Below are 12,591 nucleotides of genomic sequence, written 5' to 3'. Positions count from 1 at the left end.
ATTGCTGTGCAGTTTGGGACGGCATCCCTGACAGGGACTTTGAATTACAGAGCACTTGGCAGGGAGTTAAAGGAGGCCAAAGCCTGCCTGTCCCTCCTCCACCTCCCGTTATGAGGAATGCTTCTCATACTCTCCCAAATTTAGCAGTTCGGATGTGGCTGGGTTAAGTACGATGAGGTCATTCTTACAGTAATAAAGGTCCCCATACCCTGCTCTGCCTCAGTCCCAGGCTGCCCGAGCATCTGTGTTATATATGGCTGTGTGATGTATGGCTGCCCTGACAAGGGGTCCTGCTGCCTGAGAGGAAAGAGAGGATGGAGATCTAGATGGTGGGAGAAACAGACCACTGGAACCACCACCCAGCATGGCACCGGGGACCTGAGCAACAGCCAGATGTCTGTCTGTCTGACCTGTGCAACCCTCAGGCTGTAACATGGAGTGTCAGCAAGGAATGAAGGTCACCATGAGAAAAAGCCCACATCCTCTCTGAGATGCTGCTGGGATGTTCAGGGTCACAGAGCAGGGATCCACTGCCTCCACCCCTTTCCTCACAGCTCTTGGCCAGCCCTGAGCTAGCACCACAGGAAGGGTATTTCTTCATCATCCCAGGTTCCCTGGCACTCCTGGCTGTGCCTCCTTCCATTACTCTTTAGGAGCATTTGGGGGATTGCCTGAGAGTTGACAACGAACATCTCAGGAAGACCTCATCATGCTCTCTTTGGTGCCCCGTTGCTGGGTCATCATGGGTGTTCATCGTGGGACAGGCTGTAGGGCTCCATCCCTGATGCTGGTCCTTTTGCTGCTACAGAGGAATGTGCTGCCACCTCAGCCACTCATGGGGATCTCTTGTTCCCTCCCCAATTTATATATCTATTTAAATAGATAACATATATTAAACTTAAAAATAGATGTATTTTCTGCAATTTATATATATAATTGCTTTCCAGTGCAGCCTTATTTTGAAGAACTGAGGAAGTGAAGCTTTTCAGTTGCAGGGAGGGAACAAGGTTGGGCTTGCTGACATTTCTTTTGTTGTAATGTCATATAGGTCTTGGATGACTGCAAAAAGGGCAGCAGAGGAGGAGTGTGTGGAAGGGAGGTCAGATCCTGCCAGGGTTTCCTGGGAAATGAGGTGAGTAATGATGCCTTTCAGCACTTGTAAGCTTGAGGATACAAGTTCTCCTGAGCTTCCCTGCACCCTTTGAGTGAGACCTCTCCTGTTGAAGCTCCAGACTTCATTTTTGTTACAGGTTTCCCTGTGTTTTGGCTCTTCAGGGGAGGATTTTAGACTGCTGATGTGCTTGGGGACCTCAGAAGGGCTGGAGGCTTATCTTGAATATGTTGAGATCTGTGCATCACACAGACCTGGTTTCTGGCTGGTTTTGGGCTTCATAGCTCCTCTAGATTTAGAGACCTCTGCTGTAATTACCTGCTACTGAACCAGTCATCATTGTCCTCCCAGCCTCCTTTTACAGTCGCTGGAGGAAAATGGATATTTTTAGGAAACAACCTGCCCCTGACCTGCTGTAGGCATCTGCGTGGTATGAATCATTCCCTACAATACCTGCTTCACCACACTGTCCAGGCATCCAGGGTGGCTTGTTTGGATGTAGGGTCTGCAAGGCGTGTGTAATGTCTGCACCTTGTGTAAGAGGACTGGAGTTCAGGGTGCTTGCTTGTGACTTAGAGTGTCTAGACCCATTGCATGAAAGACTGGGCTTCTCCTAAGCTGCCCTTAAATTTTCTTCAGGGTTTGGACACAGCTTAACTCTGTGATCCAGTTGTCTGAGACTGCTCTCAGCGTTTATACACCCTGACTGGTAGCATAAGTATGTTCCTGAAGGATAGGGTATGATAGCTGAGGAGGTCTCAGTCCAGCTGGGCCGTCTCACACTGGCTGTTGCAGTCCCAGTGGGGACCAGCAAGACGACTTCATCCCCAGGAGATGACTCCAGCCCCAGGAGCCGCTGCACTGAGACCTGGTGAAGCTGCTGGGGCTGCCCATGAACCTCCTGGGAACCAGCCCTGGAGCCGCCCTGGCCTCTGGCTTTTCCAGTAATGTGGCTTGTGGCTTTTCAGCAGCAGGAAGGTTTGGGGCAATGCTCACCGTGTCCCTATGGGGGTCTGACACCCGTAGCAGGAGCATCCACATCCCAGTAACTCGGCTATGGTGTCGCAGCCCACAGGTGCAGTAACGTGAAAAGCTGAGACCTGTGTGTCAGGGCTCTGTTGATTAGCATCTCCCTTGAGAGCTTTTGTGCACTTCACTGCATCTCCTGTGCAGGGCAAATTCCCCCCAGATAGCTGTCTGCCTTTGCTTGGCTGCCTCCTCCACGTCACCTTTTTTTTTGATGGACAGGGACATTGCTTTCTGCGCATGTTTGCAGAGTGCTCAGCCTGTGCTGGCTAGTCTGTATTGCAGTGTGGAAAAATATTGAGTAGAAAATATTAAAATTTAGATGTACAAGCTGTTGTACCTAAGCAGACTCATCTCTGAAAGATTTTTTATATGCTTTTGTTTCGGCTGATGCCCTCAATATGTTCTCAGAGGTGCATCATGTTGAGAAAGAGGGATTGATGTTGATAGTCCACCATCAAGATCGTCACCTTAAATCAAGGAACAAATATAATTTGCTGTGGTACATCACTCTTGTTTAGTTTTAAATGGGAAAAGAATGTGTGTCTTTCTTATGCATAGGGTTTCTCCTGCAAGTTACTGTTATCTTTTCTGTGTTACTAGTCATTGAAGTATTTTCACTGCAGCCCTGGAGAAATGCTTCCTTTTATAGCGAGAAACACTGTCACAGTGAAATTATGTGGTCACAGCCCTTTGCCTGAGCCCTGGCCATGTTCAAGTGGGGGACACATGCACTGCCTTCTGTGTCTGCTTTGGGGACCAGGAGATGTTGCAGGGACTCATGGTGCCCTTGGGTTCGATGCTTGCTTCTGCTGCTGGTCTCTGCTCTCAGGTCATGCCTTGCTTCTCTGTCTTTAGAGTTGTGGTGAGAATTACTTTACGGATGAGTGATGTAACAGGAGATCCTAGTGCTGTGTCTAAGAAAGGGTAATGCTTTCTGCAGTGTCAGTGTTCCCAGCAAAGAGCTTCATTTTTACATGGCTGCTGGCAGGCTTTTAGATGGTAAAGTTCACTCCAGCTGGCTTCACTTCTCCATCCGTCCTTTTTTGGAAGCATCTTTGTGCTGGGCTGACACCTCGGACATCAGTGAGAGCATTTGGGGCTTAGACATGTGTAACTGTGGAGCCTGTGTCCTGGTGTGAGGCTCTCCACTTTCAGTGGATTTGGTTTGCTGGGATGCTTTGGGATTCTGGGTTATGGAAAGCAGGAGAATGTGCTCATCTCTGTCTTGACCAAGATAAAATGATCAGCCTGCCTGAAGTGAGGAGGGTTTTACAAGTCTCAGTGACATCAGCTAAAGGGTGTGAATTGGGGGTGGGTGGAGTAGAAGGTTTGTTATCTATTTCCCGGCAGCTAAAAGCAGGTGTTCAGTCAACCAGGACTTGCCCTAAAGGCAGAGAATAAGCATGCAAATGACCTGTGAAACATAAAAGGAACCATCTGAATGCCCCTTTCTGCCACTAACAAAGTTTACCTCCACCCTGGATAATTTGCATGAGCAAGCTGATCAGCCCTGAGAAAAGGCAGTTGGGTCTAATGTGACAAGATAAAGTCTGTCAAGCCTAAGGATCTTGCAAAGAGGCAAAAATCAGGGCAAAGCCCAGAGGCCAGGCCAGGAGGTACAAAATACAAAAGGGACACTGTGGCAGTGCTGCCGGGTGAGGAGAGGGGTCCTCAGGTGTGGGCAGAGTTTTCATGAGCTATTAATTGCTAACAGCGGCTGGCTGGCACTTGTGAGGTGCCTGCAACAAAGCTTCCTCCAGGTTTCACAGTACTTCAGCTAAATCAACGCCGATCCACAGTATAGGAGTGTAGGGAGCAGCTTTAAACTTTCTGTGATTAATGCTTGCTGAGGAGTATTGGATGAGCAGAGCTTGATGAGCTGCTGCCCGTTAGACTGTTGCAAGTATGACATTAGACCAGTTAGTTTAAACCTACCTGGAAAGGCTTTTAGGCTGTGCTTTGCCTTATGCTTTATGCAGTAGCAGTACACAAATCCAACCAGTTGCTGCAGCTCAAGGGGTAGCTGGTAAAGTGGCGACATCCCTTGGATTGAAACCTGTCCTGGGTCCACTGCTGTGGATTTAGGACCCTTCTTGGCGATGCTGAGTGCGGTGGGGAGCAGCACTGAGCTGTTGCTTCTCCTGTCCCTGATTCTGCTGCGGATCACTTCTACACCCAACCTGGTCTTACACCCAACCAAACCTTTTAATTAATTTATTTTTTTTGCTGTGATTTGGACCTGCACACATGTCCTGTCAGGTGCCGTCAGCTCAGCCATGGCCGCAGATGGCTTGTCTCCCTACATCTCTTGCCTGTGCTTTCTGCGGTGTGACATGTCCCGCTTCATTTCATTGATATTTTCACTAATATTCCTGACGTTAATGAGTACTTTCTCAGTGCTCCCCAAAGCCAAGACGCTGACTCTTTCACTGCAAGGGTTAAATGCTTATTTATTTTATGGGCTGCTCCTCCCCTGTTCTGATTTTACTTGGTATATGCAGGATGTGATGGTAAAAATCCGTTTGAACTGTCTTCTATTTCAGTAATTTTTACTTCTTTAAAGTAGCTTCATGGGGTGATGAGTGTGTGCGTGGGTGCCTGGATGGGGAGGTGGGGAGGGAACAGCAGGCTGGGCACCCCCACGCTCTCTGCAGGCTCCATCTGTGCTGGTTTTGGTTGGGCTAGAGTTAATTTTCGTCACAGTAGCTAGTATGGGGATATGTTTTGGATTTGTGCTGGAAACAGTGTTGATAATACTGGGATGTTTTCATTACTGCTGAGCAGTGCTTACACAGAGTCAAGGCCTTTCTGCTTCTCACCCCACCCCACCAGTGAGTAGGTTGGGGGTGCGCAAGAAGTTCGAGGGGACTCAGCCGTGACAGCTGACCCCAGCTGACCAAAGGGTATTCCATACCATATGATGTTCTGCTCAGCAATATAAAGCTGAGGGAAGAAGAAGGAAGGAGGGGGTACATGTTCAGAGTGATCATGTTTGTCTTCCCAAGTAACCGTTATGTGCGATGGAGCCCTGCTTTCCTGGAGATGGCTGAACTCCTGCCTGCTGATGGGAAGTGGTGAATGAATTCCTTATTTTTGTTTTATCTATTAAACTACCTTTATCTCAACCCATGAATTTTCTCGCTTTTTCTTTTCCAATTCTCCCCTCTATCCTGCTGTGGGAGGAGTGAGTGAGCGGCTGTGTAGGGCTTAGTTGCCAGCTGATACCACGACACCCTCCTTGTGCATGTGGGCACCCAGACGTTTGATCAAAGGTTTTGAGGCGTTACATCCTCTCTGAGCTGTTGCTATAAATCTGGAAAAAATAAATGGTGATGTTGTTCAGTCTGGTCTTCCCTCAGCTCCTTGCATTTTCCTCTTCAAGATTCAGCTGCTCCTCATCAGTGGCTCCCAGCATTGTCTGGGCCAGCTGGCGACTTGCCACGTTTGGTGGTTACACATGTCCCTGCCTAGAGAGAGCACAGCATCAGTACAGATTTGTACAATCTCCTTTGCTTGGTGTGTATGGCTGTATGGGTCTTCTGTGTTCATTAGGAAGATCCACTAACAGACTGTGCATATATTTAGTTGAACCAGGTGTTTTCTGGTCTTTTTTTTTTAGGTTTTGCATCAGTGGGTTCAGTCTGCTGCTTCCTATTAAAGTTAACGGTGTCTATGGATGGTTGAATCACACACATATAAAAAGCTGCTCTCAGAGGTGGTTTGTATCATCTGTATGTTTTTCTTGAGTATCTTCTCGACACCCCCATACCTTTGCCCTCCTCACATACATGGAGCTGCCCTGACCTTGACTGTGTTTCCTGGGAAGTTTGAGGATGTAACAAGAGGAGTTGAGGGACATCATCCAGATGTGATCCGTGGTGGGGGCCTGGGGAAGAGCAAAACTGAGGGGGGGAGGCAGAGAAGTCCTTGGGGAGCAGCTGGGCCATTGGTGTGTCTGACAACACAGCGGGACCCAAGGGAGAGCCCCCAAAATGATGACTGGGAGGGACTGTGGGAGGTCTCTAGTGCCACCAGCACTGGAGCAGGGCAGCTAGCACCTCCAGGGACAGAGACATCCCCACCTCTCCAGGTGACCCCTTTCAACACTGCACCACCTTGCTTGTGGGGAAGCTTTCTACGTGTCCTTTGTGACCACAACTTGTGGATGTTTCTTTTTGTTACATAGTCTGTCTCAGCTGTGATGGGGTAGATGTTGAAGGGCTTAGGAGGAAGCAGGGAGAGGTGTCCTTTGGACCATTTGCTGGCAAGAAGCAATGGCACTGTCAGGCAGCAGATATATCTGCAGCATGTCTTGCAGCGAAGTCTCCTTTGGGGAGATGTTGTCCTTGTACAGGTCTTTTTCCTTAATAAATTTGGCCCTTTTATAGAAAAGTGTGTTCATTTTCTGAATTATGAAGTTGCATATTGAAAACCAATATGGAGTAAAGGGAACCAAGGTCAAGGATTAATTATCACAACCGGGGCATATTCTGCCAACATCCAGGTGCTCTAGGGGTAATGTTTCTTAACCATAACCCTGAGTTGTAACTGCCTGCTCTATTGCAATGTGCAACCAGATCAGTATCACCTTGGAGAAGGTGGCATGCAGGTGGGAGCTGAGAGGCTTGAGGGGTCCACGTCAATGGAGCTGGCAGGTGCATGCTGCCAGTGCACCGTCATGGAAGGGGGGATTAAAAATCACGAACCGAACTGCCAGACAACTGCATGTGTTGTGTTTCATTTTTTTTCCTTTTGTTCAAGCGTATTTGCCTGAATTTGTCAACTGGATTCTCAAAACAAGAGGACTTGAGAGGTATTTAACAGAAGTAGATGGAGCTCAGCTGCAGAGGAAAGGCTTGCCCTTGTGTGAGGGGGGGTTTATTGCTCCAAGCAGGCATGCTGGGAGCTGCTGACCTGGAATGAGGTGGGTGATTTGCTATCTTGTCGTTCCTTGTGGTCACGACAGGGAGAGCTGATGTTCCTGCAAATTGGCCATTCACAGTGACATGCCAGGAATACCTCCTTACTGGGTTGCATCCTTCCGTGGGAAGGCATCAGATATACATTGTGATGGGGATTAACTCATTAGACCTTACCGTATAGATAATGCTTTACAAATTATCTTTTCCTGGGAAGATTTCCTATCTGGGCATAGTCCCAAAGAGCATAAAGTGGATGGTTCTGGCTATTTTATGTTACTCCCAAGTGCCTTGGTATTTTGGATAAACAGCTGAAGCTGCAATCCTTTCCTTGTGCTCTTCCTTGTGGTGATGCCGCTGGTCTGGGCAGGGCTGCTGGACAGTTGAGCAAAACCAGGTGGGGATGGGGCAGAATGGGCATTCCTTGTGTCTGCCTGCTGGGAAGTCACATACCACATAGGTTATCCAGGAAGAGATGTCTTGACAATGGGGGGAAAATGGATTGTCTTGCCAAATTGAATTTTCATATTTCTGTAACAGTTATGCTTTAAAAAACCCCCAAACTTGATGCATCTTGGGATTAATTTTTTTGTGTGTTTTCTGAGAGCATAAATGAAGGCTTTTAAAGCAGTTTCATTTTCCAATCAGTAGAAGAACCCAAGCTTGAGTGTGGGGCACCCCAGTCATGGTGTTGCCACATACTTGTGGCCTCAGACAGGTCACACAGCTGGACCAAAAGTGTGCCTTCACAGTCAAAATGCTGGTTCGCTTGGAGATGTTGTACTGGCGTGACTGTGCCAGTTGGAGCTGGTATTTGATGGATTTCACGGCTCCTGAATGGCTGTGGTTAGGAGTCAGGTGAGGCTAGGTGTGAAATCTTAAAAAGTGTTTTCCAATGTAAGCTTCACTTACATTCTGTAGGAAGAGGAGGAACAAATGATACTTTGGAGCAGCCTGTTCCTCCATAAACCATGGAAAGTTTCCAGACAGTCGGCTTACATTAGATACCTAACTCCTAGACAGCTGAGGTTAGGGAGAGAGCAGTCCCACCTTTTAATTTCTTGATATCTCTGTTGCTTTTATGTAAAATGAGTTTAATGAGTACTTGTTTCCCTGAAACAGAGGGTAAATACAAAATTTGGAGCTGCTGCCTGGCTACAGCAGCAGATGGATGATTGCATTTGGGATAACAGGCTGATCTTGGCCATGGGTAGCATCTTTGAAACTGCCAGCCAGGAGTTAATGAACGTGATTGGGTTTCTCCCAATGAACCGATGTGTTGAGGCTTTGGAAGCAATTTTACTGCTGCACGCCGCCATAAACCTTTTTATTTAAGATGTTGCTTTCATGAAGCTTCAGATAGCACCCATGTCAGAATGAAATAAAATTCTGCAAGAGAGATTAGGACAGTTTTGCTTGAGGTTTCTGTTGTGGTCGTTAGCAGGAGAAAAAAAAGGAGGGTAGGATAACCAAGGTCAGCACCTCACTTCAAGCTGCCAGTAGAGTTCCTCTGGGGGAGAGAGGGATTGAGTTACCTCACACCTGTAATTCATCCCTTGTGCCCACAACCAAATAATCCAGCAAAACAGCAGCAAAAAGGATGGGAAAGTTAGGAAAACTTTTTGCTGTAAACTGAGCTGGGCAAATGATGCTCAGAGCTGTGTTGGTGTCTTGGACACAGGTGTCTCTTTGGAAAGCACTGTGGAGGGATTCTACCCAAGGTTTTGCAATAAAAGCCCTGATGCCCATTAAGTGTGGAGGTGAGTGTGCCTCTTCAGGTGTGCCATGCTCGCCCCTGTCTTCATGGTAGGTCTTAATCTTTGTGTGTCGTGATTCAGATTATGTTTTGCACTTATTGTTGCTCTGTGTGTTACCTTTATTTGAATTTGATTAATTGTTCTTTAATATTACAGCAGATTAGTACTACCTTGTACTTATTGATTTTACCTTTCTAGAGTTGTTAAATGATTCCCAGCCCTGGGATGCTTGTGTGCCCCCTGTGATTCCCTTGGGTACATTATCCAATTGTGATAAAAACTCTCTGGCCCATTTTCATTCATTTTCAGTCTCATTTTGCACCGTAACTTGATTGCTAAGAAATCATGAAGCTAACTACAATATTACTCTATTCTAATTTATATGCATTTGACAATATTATTTTTGCCTTATCTGGGTTAAGTCTCAAGGATGGCATCCTGGCATTCCCTGCCAGCATTACTTTTTGTCTAGTTAATGTTAGACTAGCCTTCAGGAAATAGGTTTTGGAAAGTTTTTTCTGAGTTCTGCTGATTTTTGCAATGTCAGGGCTGCATGATTTTAAGAAAATTGCATTTCAGCAGCAGCCTGGCTTAGGCAGCACACTGGTGCATTCTGTGATCCCAAGGAAATAATTTGCTGCAGTGCTCTAATGCATGCAGTCCTTGCTTTTCCTGGGATAACTCCATGGACCATCTGGCTGATTTTTCTCTTGTGAGATCTCGCTTTATCGTTGTCTGTTGTGGTATGTAGGGCTCCAAGCCAAGAATATCCTCTATTTTTGAAATGTGATCATTACTGTTCAGAATAGTTTTTTTTTCCATGATCTTAAGAGATTTTGCCATTTCTCTAATAAGCTAATTTTATCCCTGCTTTGGCATCTGTACCACTTGGTGTTATTTTTGTGTGTCCTTTATATATATCTTATATATAGCTCTGTGAGTGTATGTGTTACTGTGTGTGATGTATACGCTGCCTGTCTTGCCTGCATTGTCATGATGAAACCATTCTCAGTTTTATGGTGGGATCTTGGGTCAGATGTGTTGGGTCTAACCAGTCCATTGCCAAACCTCTCTGTGACCTGTCCTAGTTCACTTCCCTTCATCCCCAAATAAGATCATTGCTCCAACTGGGCAGGAGAAGACATGAACCATCCAGCACCATTTCAGTTGCCTGTAGGTGAGGGGTACATGGGCTTTGTAGCTGCTAGGTGGAAGCCCACAAATCTCCAAATTACAGGTGCTTGTTGGCTGCACATGTGTAAACAGGCACGGGTTCCACAAATGTGGTCAAACCATATATGAAGAAAATGGATTTAAAAATAGGGATGAAACTGCCCTGAAAGAGGAGGGGAAACGTGCTGGACCATGACTAGGGTGTCACGAGCATGGTTGAAGGCTGGAGACAGCAGCTGGGACAGAGATGGAGTGCATGTTGGTGGGTGGAGAAGATTGGTGGGAGTAACTCTGTGCTGGATGGCTAACTTGAAAGGAAAATTCTGATTTGGATATGGAGATCATTAATTGGGGCAAGCTGGTTCTCCTGTTGTTACTTACACACCTTACTTTACTTACTTTGCTTACTTTGCTTTCCTAGTGCGCCTGCTAGAGTCATGTGCATGGACTTAATAACTGGGTAGAAGGACTCTGACAGTGCCAGCATGCTTTGGGGGCATAAAAGGAGCCAAAATTAACCACAGGGTCAAGTTACGGAAGAAAAGCGGAGCCTCGCGGTCAACTCCAACCTGAAGGAACCCATGGAGCAAAGTGTCCACTTAATGTGCCCATCTTTTGGTCCTGGTTGGAAGAGGATGTTCTCATTGCATGGACATTCATGGTCTTTTTTATGATGGCATCTCTTTAAGGCCTCTGCACAGTCATGATGGTATCTACCAAGGACATGGTCATAACGGTATCAACCAAGGAGATGGAGACCTGGTGTATTGTGACTTTGTCAGTTTTACATATTTGCCTAATGTAAATCACAGTGCAGCTGAATTGATTGGCTTTGTTGTAGGCAAGTAAAGTTTTCCAAGAAGATTGATGACCGAGAAGCTTGTAGATTGATGACCTGAAAACAGGCACATAAATGTGTGAGATATGTAGTGGGAAGGATGGCTTGTTCATTTGAGGCTGTTGGGTTTTTACTGGGAGAATGCGAGGCTGAAATTATTACAGGTAGATGTGCTGTGTACCTTGACTGCCAGTTTTGAGGTCATCAGGTGAGGTAGGCATTAAGCCAGAGCAGGAAACTGCCACCTCTAACAAGGGTCTTGTTGGGTGTGGTGTGACAAGGCAGACTGTAAACTGGATTTTAGCTTGATTTTACATTAGGTTTCTGGGCTAAAGGAAGAGGCAGCTCTTGATTTAAGGAGCATTGCAGCTTGCCACCAAGAGGGCTATGACTGATCAGTGTTGATGGTCCTCCATCCTCTCAGCTGGGGTTATTACTGGTGGGATGAAAAAATACCATTTTCATGCAAAGGAGGAGACGTTACAGTGTGATAGGGGCCACAGAGGTGCTCAAATGTTGAGCCTGAGTTTTGTCACTAAATATCACCATCAATCAGCGAGAGCTCTGAAGATGGTAAGGTTTCAGCAGTGTGAAGTTATTGAAGGAGGGAAGACATTCAACATGATTAGCTTAATACTCACTCAAGCCGTAGGGAGTTTAGGTGAGTGCATGGGCACGAGCAAGCCTTCCAAAATCGGTGTGGGTCCTATCAGCCAAAGAGGGATTTTCCCAGGTTGGTCCTTATGTTCTTGAAGCGAGGCAGGTTGAATGTCATTGTAGCTGACTCTGCAGGAAGACTCTGGCTGACACTGTGGCAACAACACTCAAAATTATGTATTATTCCCTTCACAGACAAAGCTAGAACAAGAAAAATGTCTTGTGTCAACCTGGCCTTTGAAATACAAATGAGTAAGACCAACCTCACTTATAAATGTCATGGTGTGCTTTGTGCTCTTGCTTCGTAATGTGCTTGCTTTTCTTTACTGGTTAATGCATTTTCAGGCTTTTGCTTCAAGTGATGCTTCGACAAAAGGGAAGAGAGTCACCGTGCTGTGTGTGGAGTCCCACAGGACTGTTTCCCAGTGGGGAGCTGCACTGACCCAGGGTCAACTTGAATCCATCGGCACAGGCACTGTGCTCCTGTGAAAGCCCAGCTGATGGTGAAAATACCTGCAGCCTCATTTTTTTATGTTGTCAAATTTGGGGGACCGGTGCATGAAGGAGCACTGCACAACTCTTTGGCTTGACAGCCCTGGCTTTTTCTATATGCTGTAAGTCTCATTTAGGGTCTTTTTGCGTCTGTCTGTCAGGTAGAGTGTGCTTACTTGCTGAAAGACATTCCTCCTGTCATGAGTTATCCTCTGTGGGACCACCAGCTTGTCTGGCCAGCCAGGCAAGCTTGATGCAAGCCAGAGTGCCGTGCTTGCCAAATTGCCTTTGGGGTCAGCTCTTTTCTGTCTTTTGCATGATGTGGGTTTGGGGTTTGCACTAATCCGTGCAGCTTCTTTGTGAGATTCTTTCCCTCAAAACTGAATCATGAGGCATATAGAGAGCCAAGGTTGGAAGAGGGTATATTGCTTCTGCAGAGAAGGTGGTTACAGAAACTAATTGTGTTATTTTGGGTTATACCACGATGGGCTGGCTAGTTTTGATGATGTTTCCGTTCTGTCTGATTAACCTGATGGTGACAGTAAAACAAAAAATAACATTAAAAGTAAATAAAAACCTCAGAATGATATTTCAGATGCCAGAGTATGCTCATCC

General features: G+C 46.4%; 1 long non-coding RNA gene across 6 annotated transcripts in view; it reads left to right on the top strand.

Annotated features, from left to right (window-relative positions):
* The window catches only part of LOC141957265 (uncharacterized), a 78,619-nt gene extending 66,674 nt beyond the window's left edge, over positions 1-11,945 (top strand). For 3 of the 6 annotated variants that reach the window (XR_012633092.1, XR_012633091.1, XR_012633096.1), the window contains 4 exons: positions 1,049-1,132; positions 5,760-7,064; positions 8,741-8,865; positions 10,411-11,945. This is a non-coding gene — a long non-coding RNA (uncharacterized LOC141957265). The remainder of the gene's footprint in view (positions 1-1,048; positions 1,133-5,759; positions 7,065-8,740; positions 8,866-10,410) is intronic. The other 3 variants (XR_012633095.1, XR_012633093.1, XR_012633094.1) reach the window with 3 other exon arrangements.
* Positions 11,946-12,591: the final 646 nt, after the last annotated feature.

Source organism: Athene noctua, chromosome 2, assembly GCF_965140245.1.
Source record: "Athene noctua chromosome 2, bAthNoc1.hap1.1, whole genome shotgun sequence".
NCBI lineage: Eukaryota > Metazoa > Chordata > Aves > Strigiformes > Strigidae > Athene > Athene noctua.
This window is presented reverse-complemented; position numbering and strand designations above follow the sequence as displayed.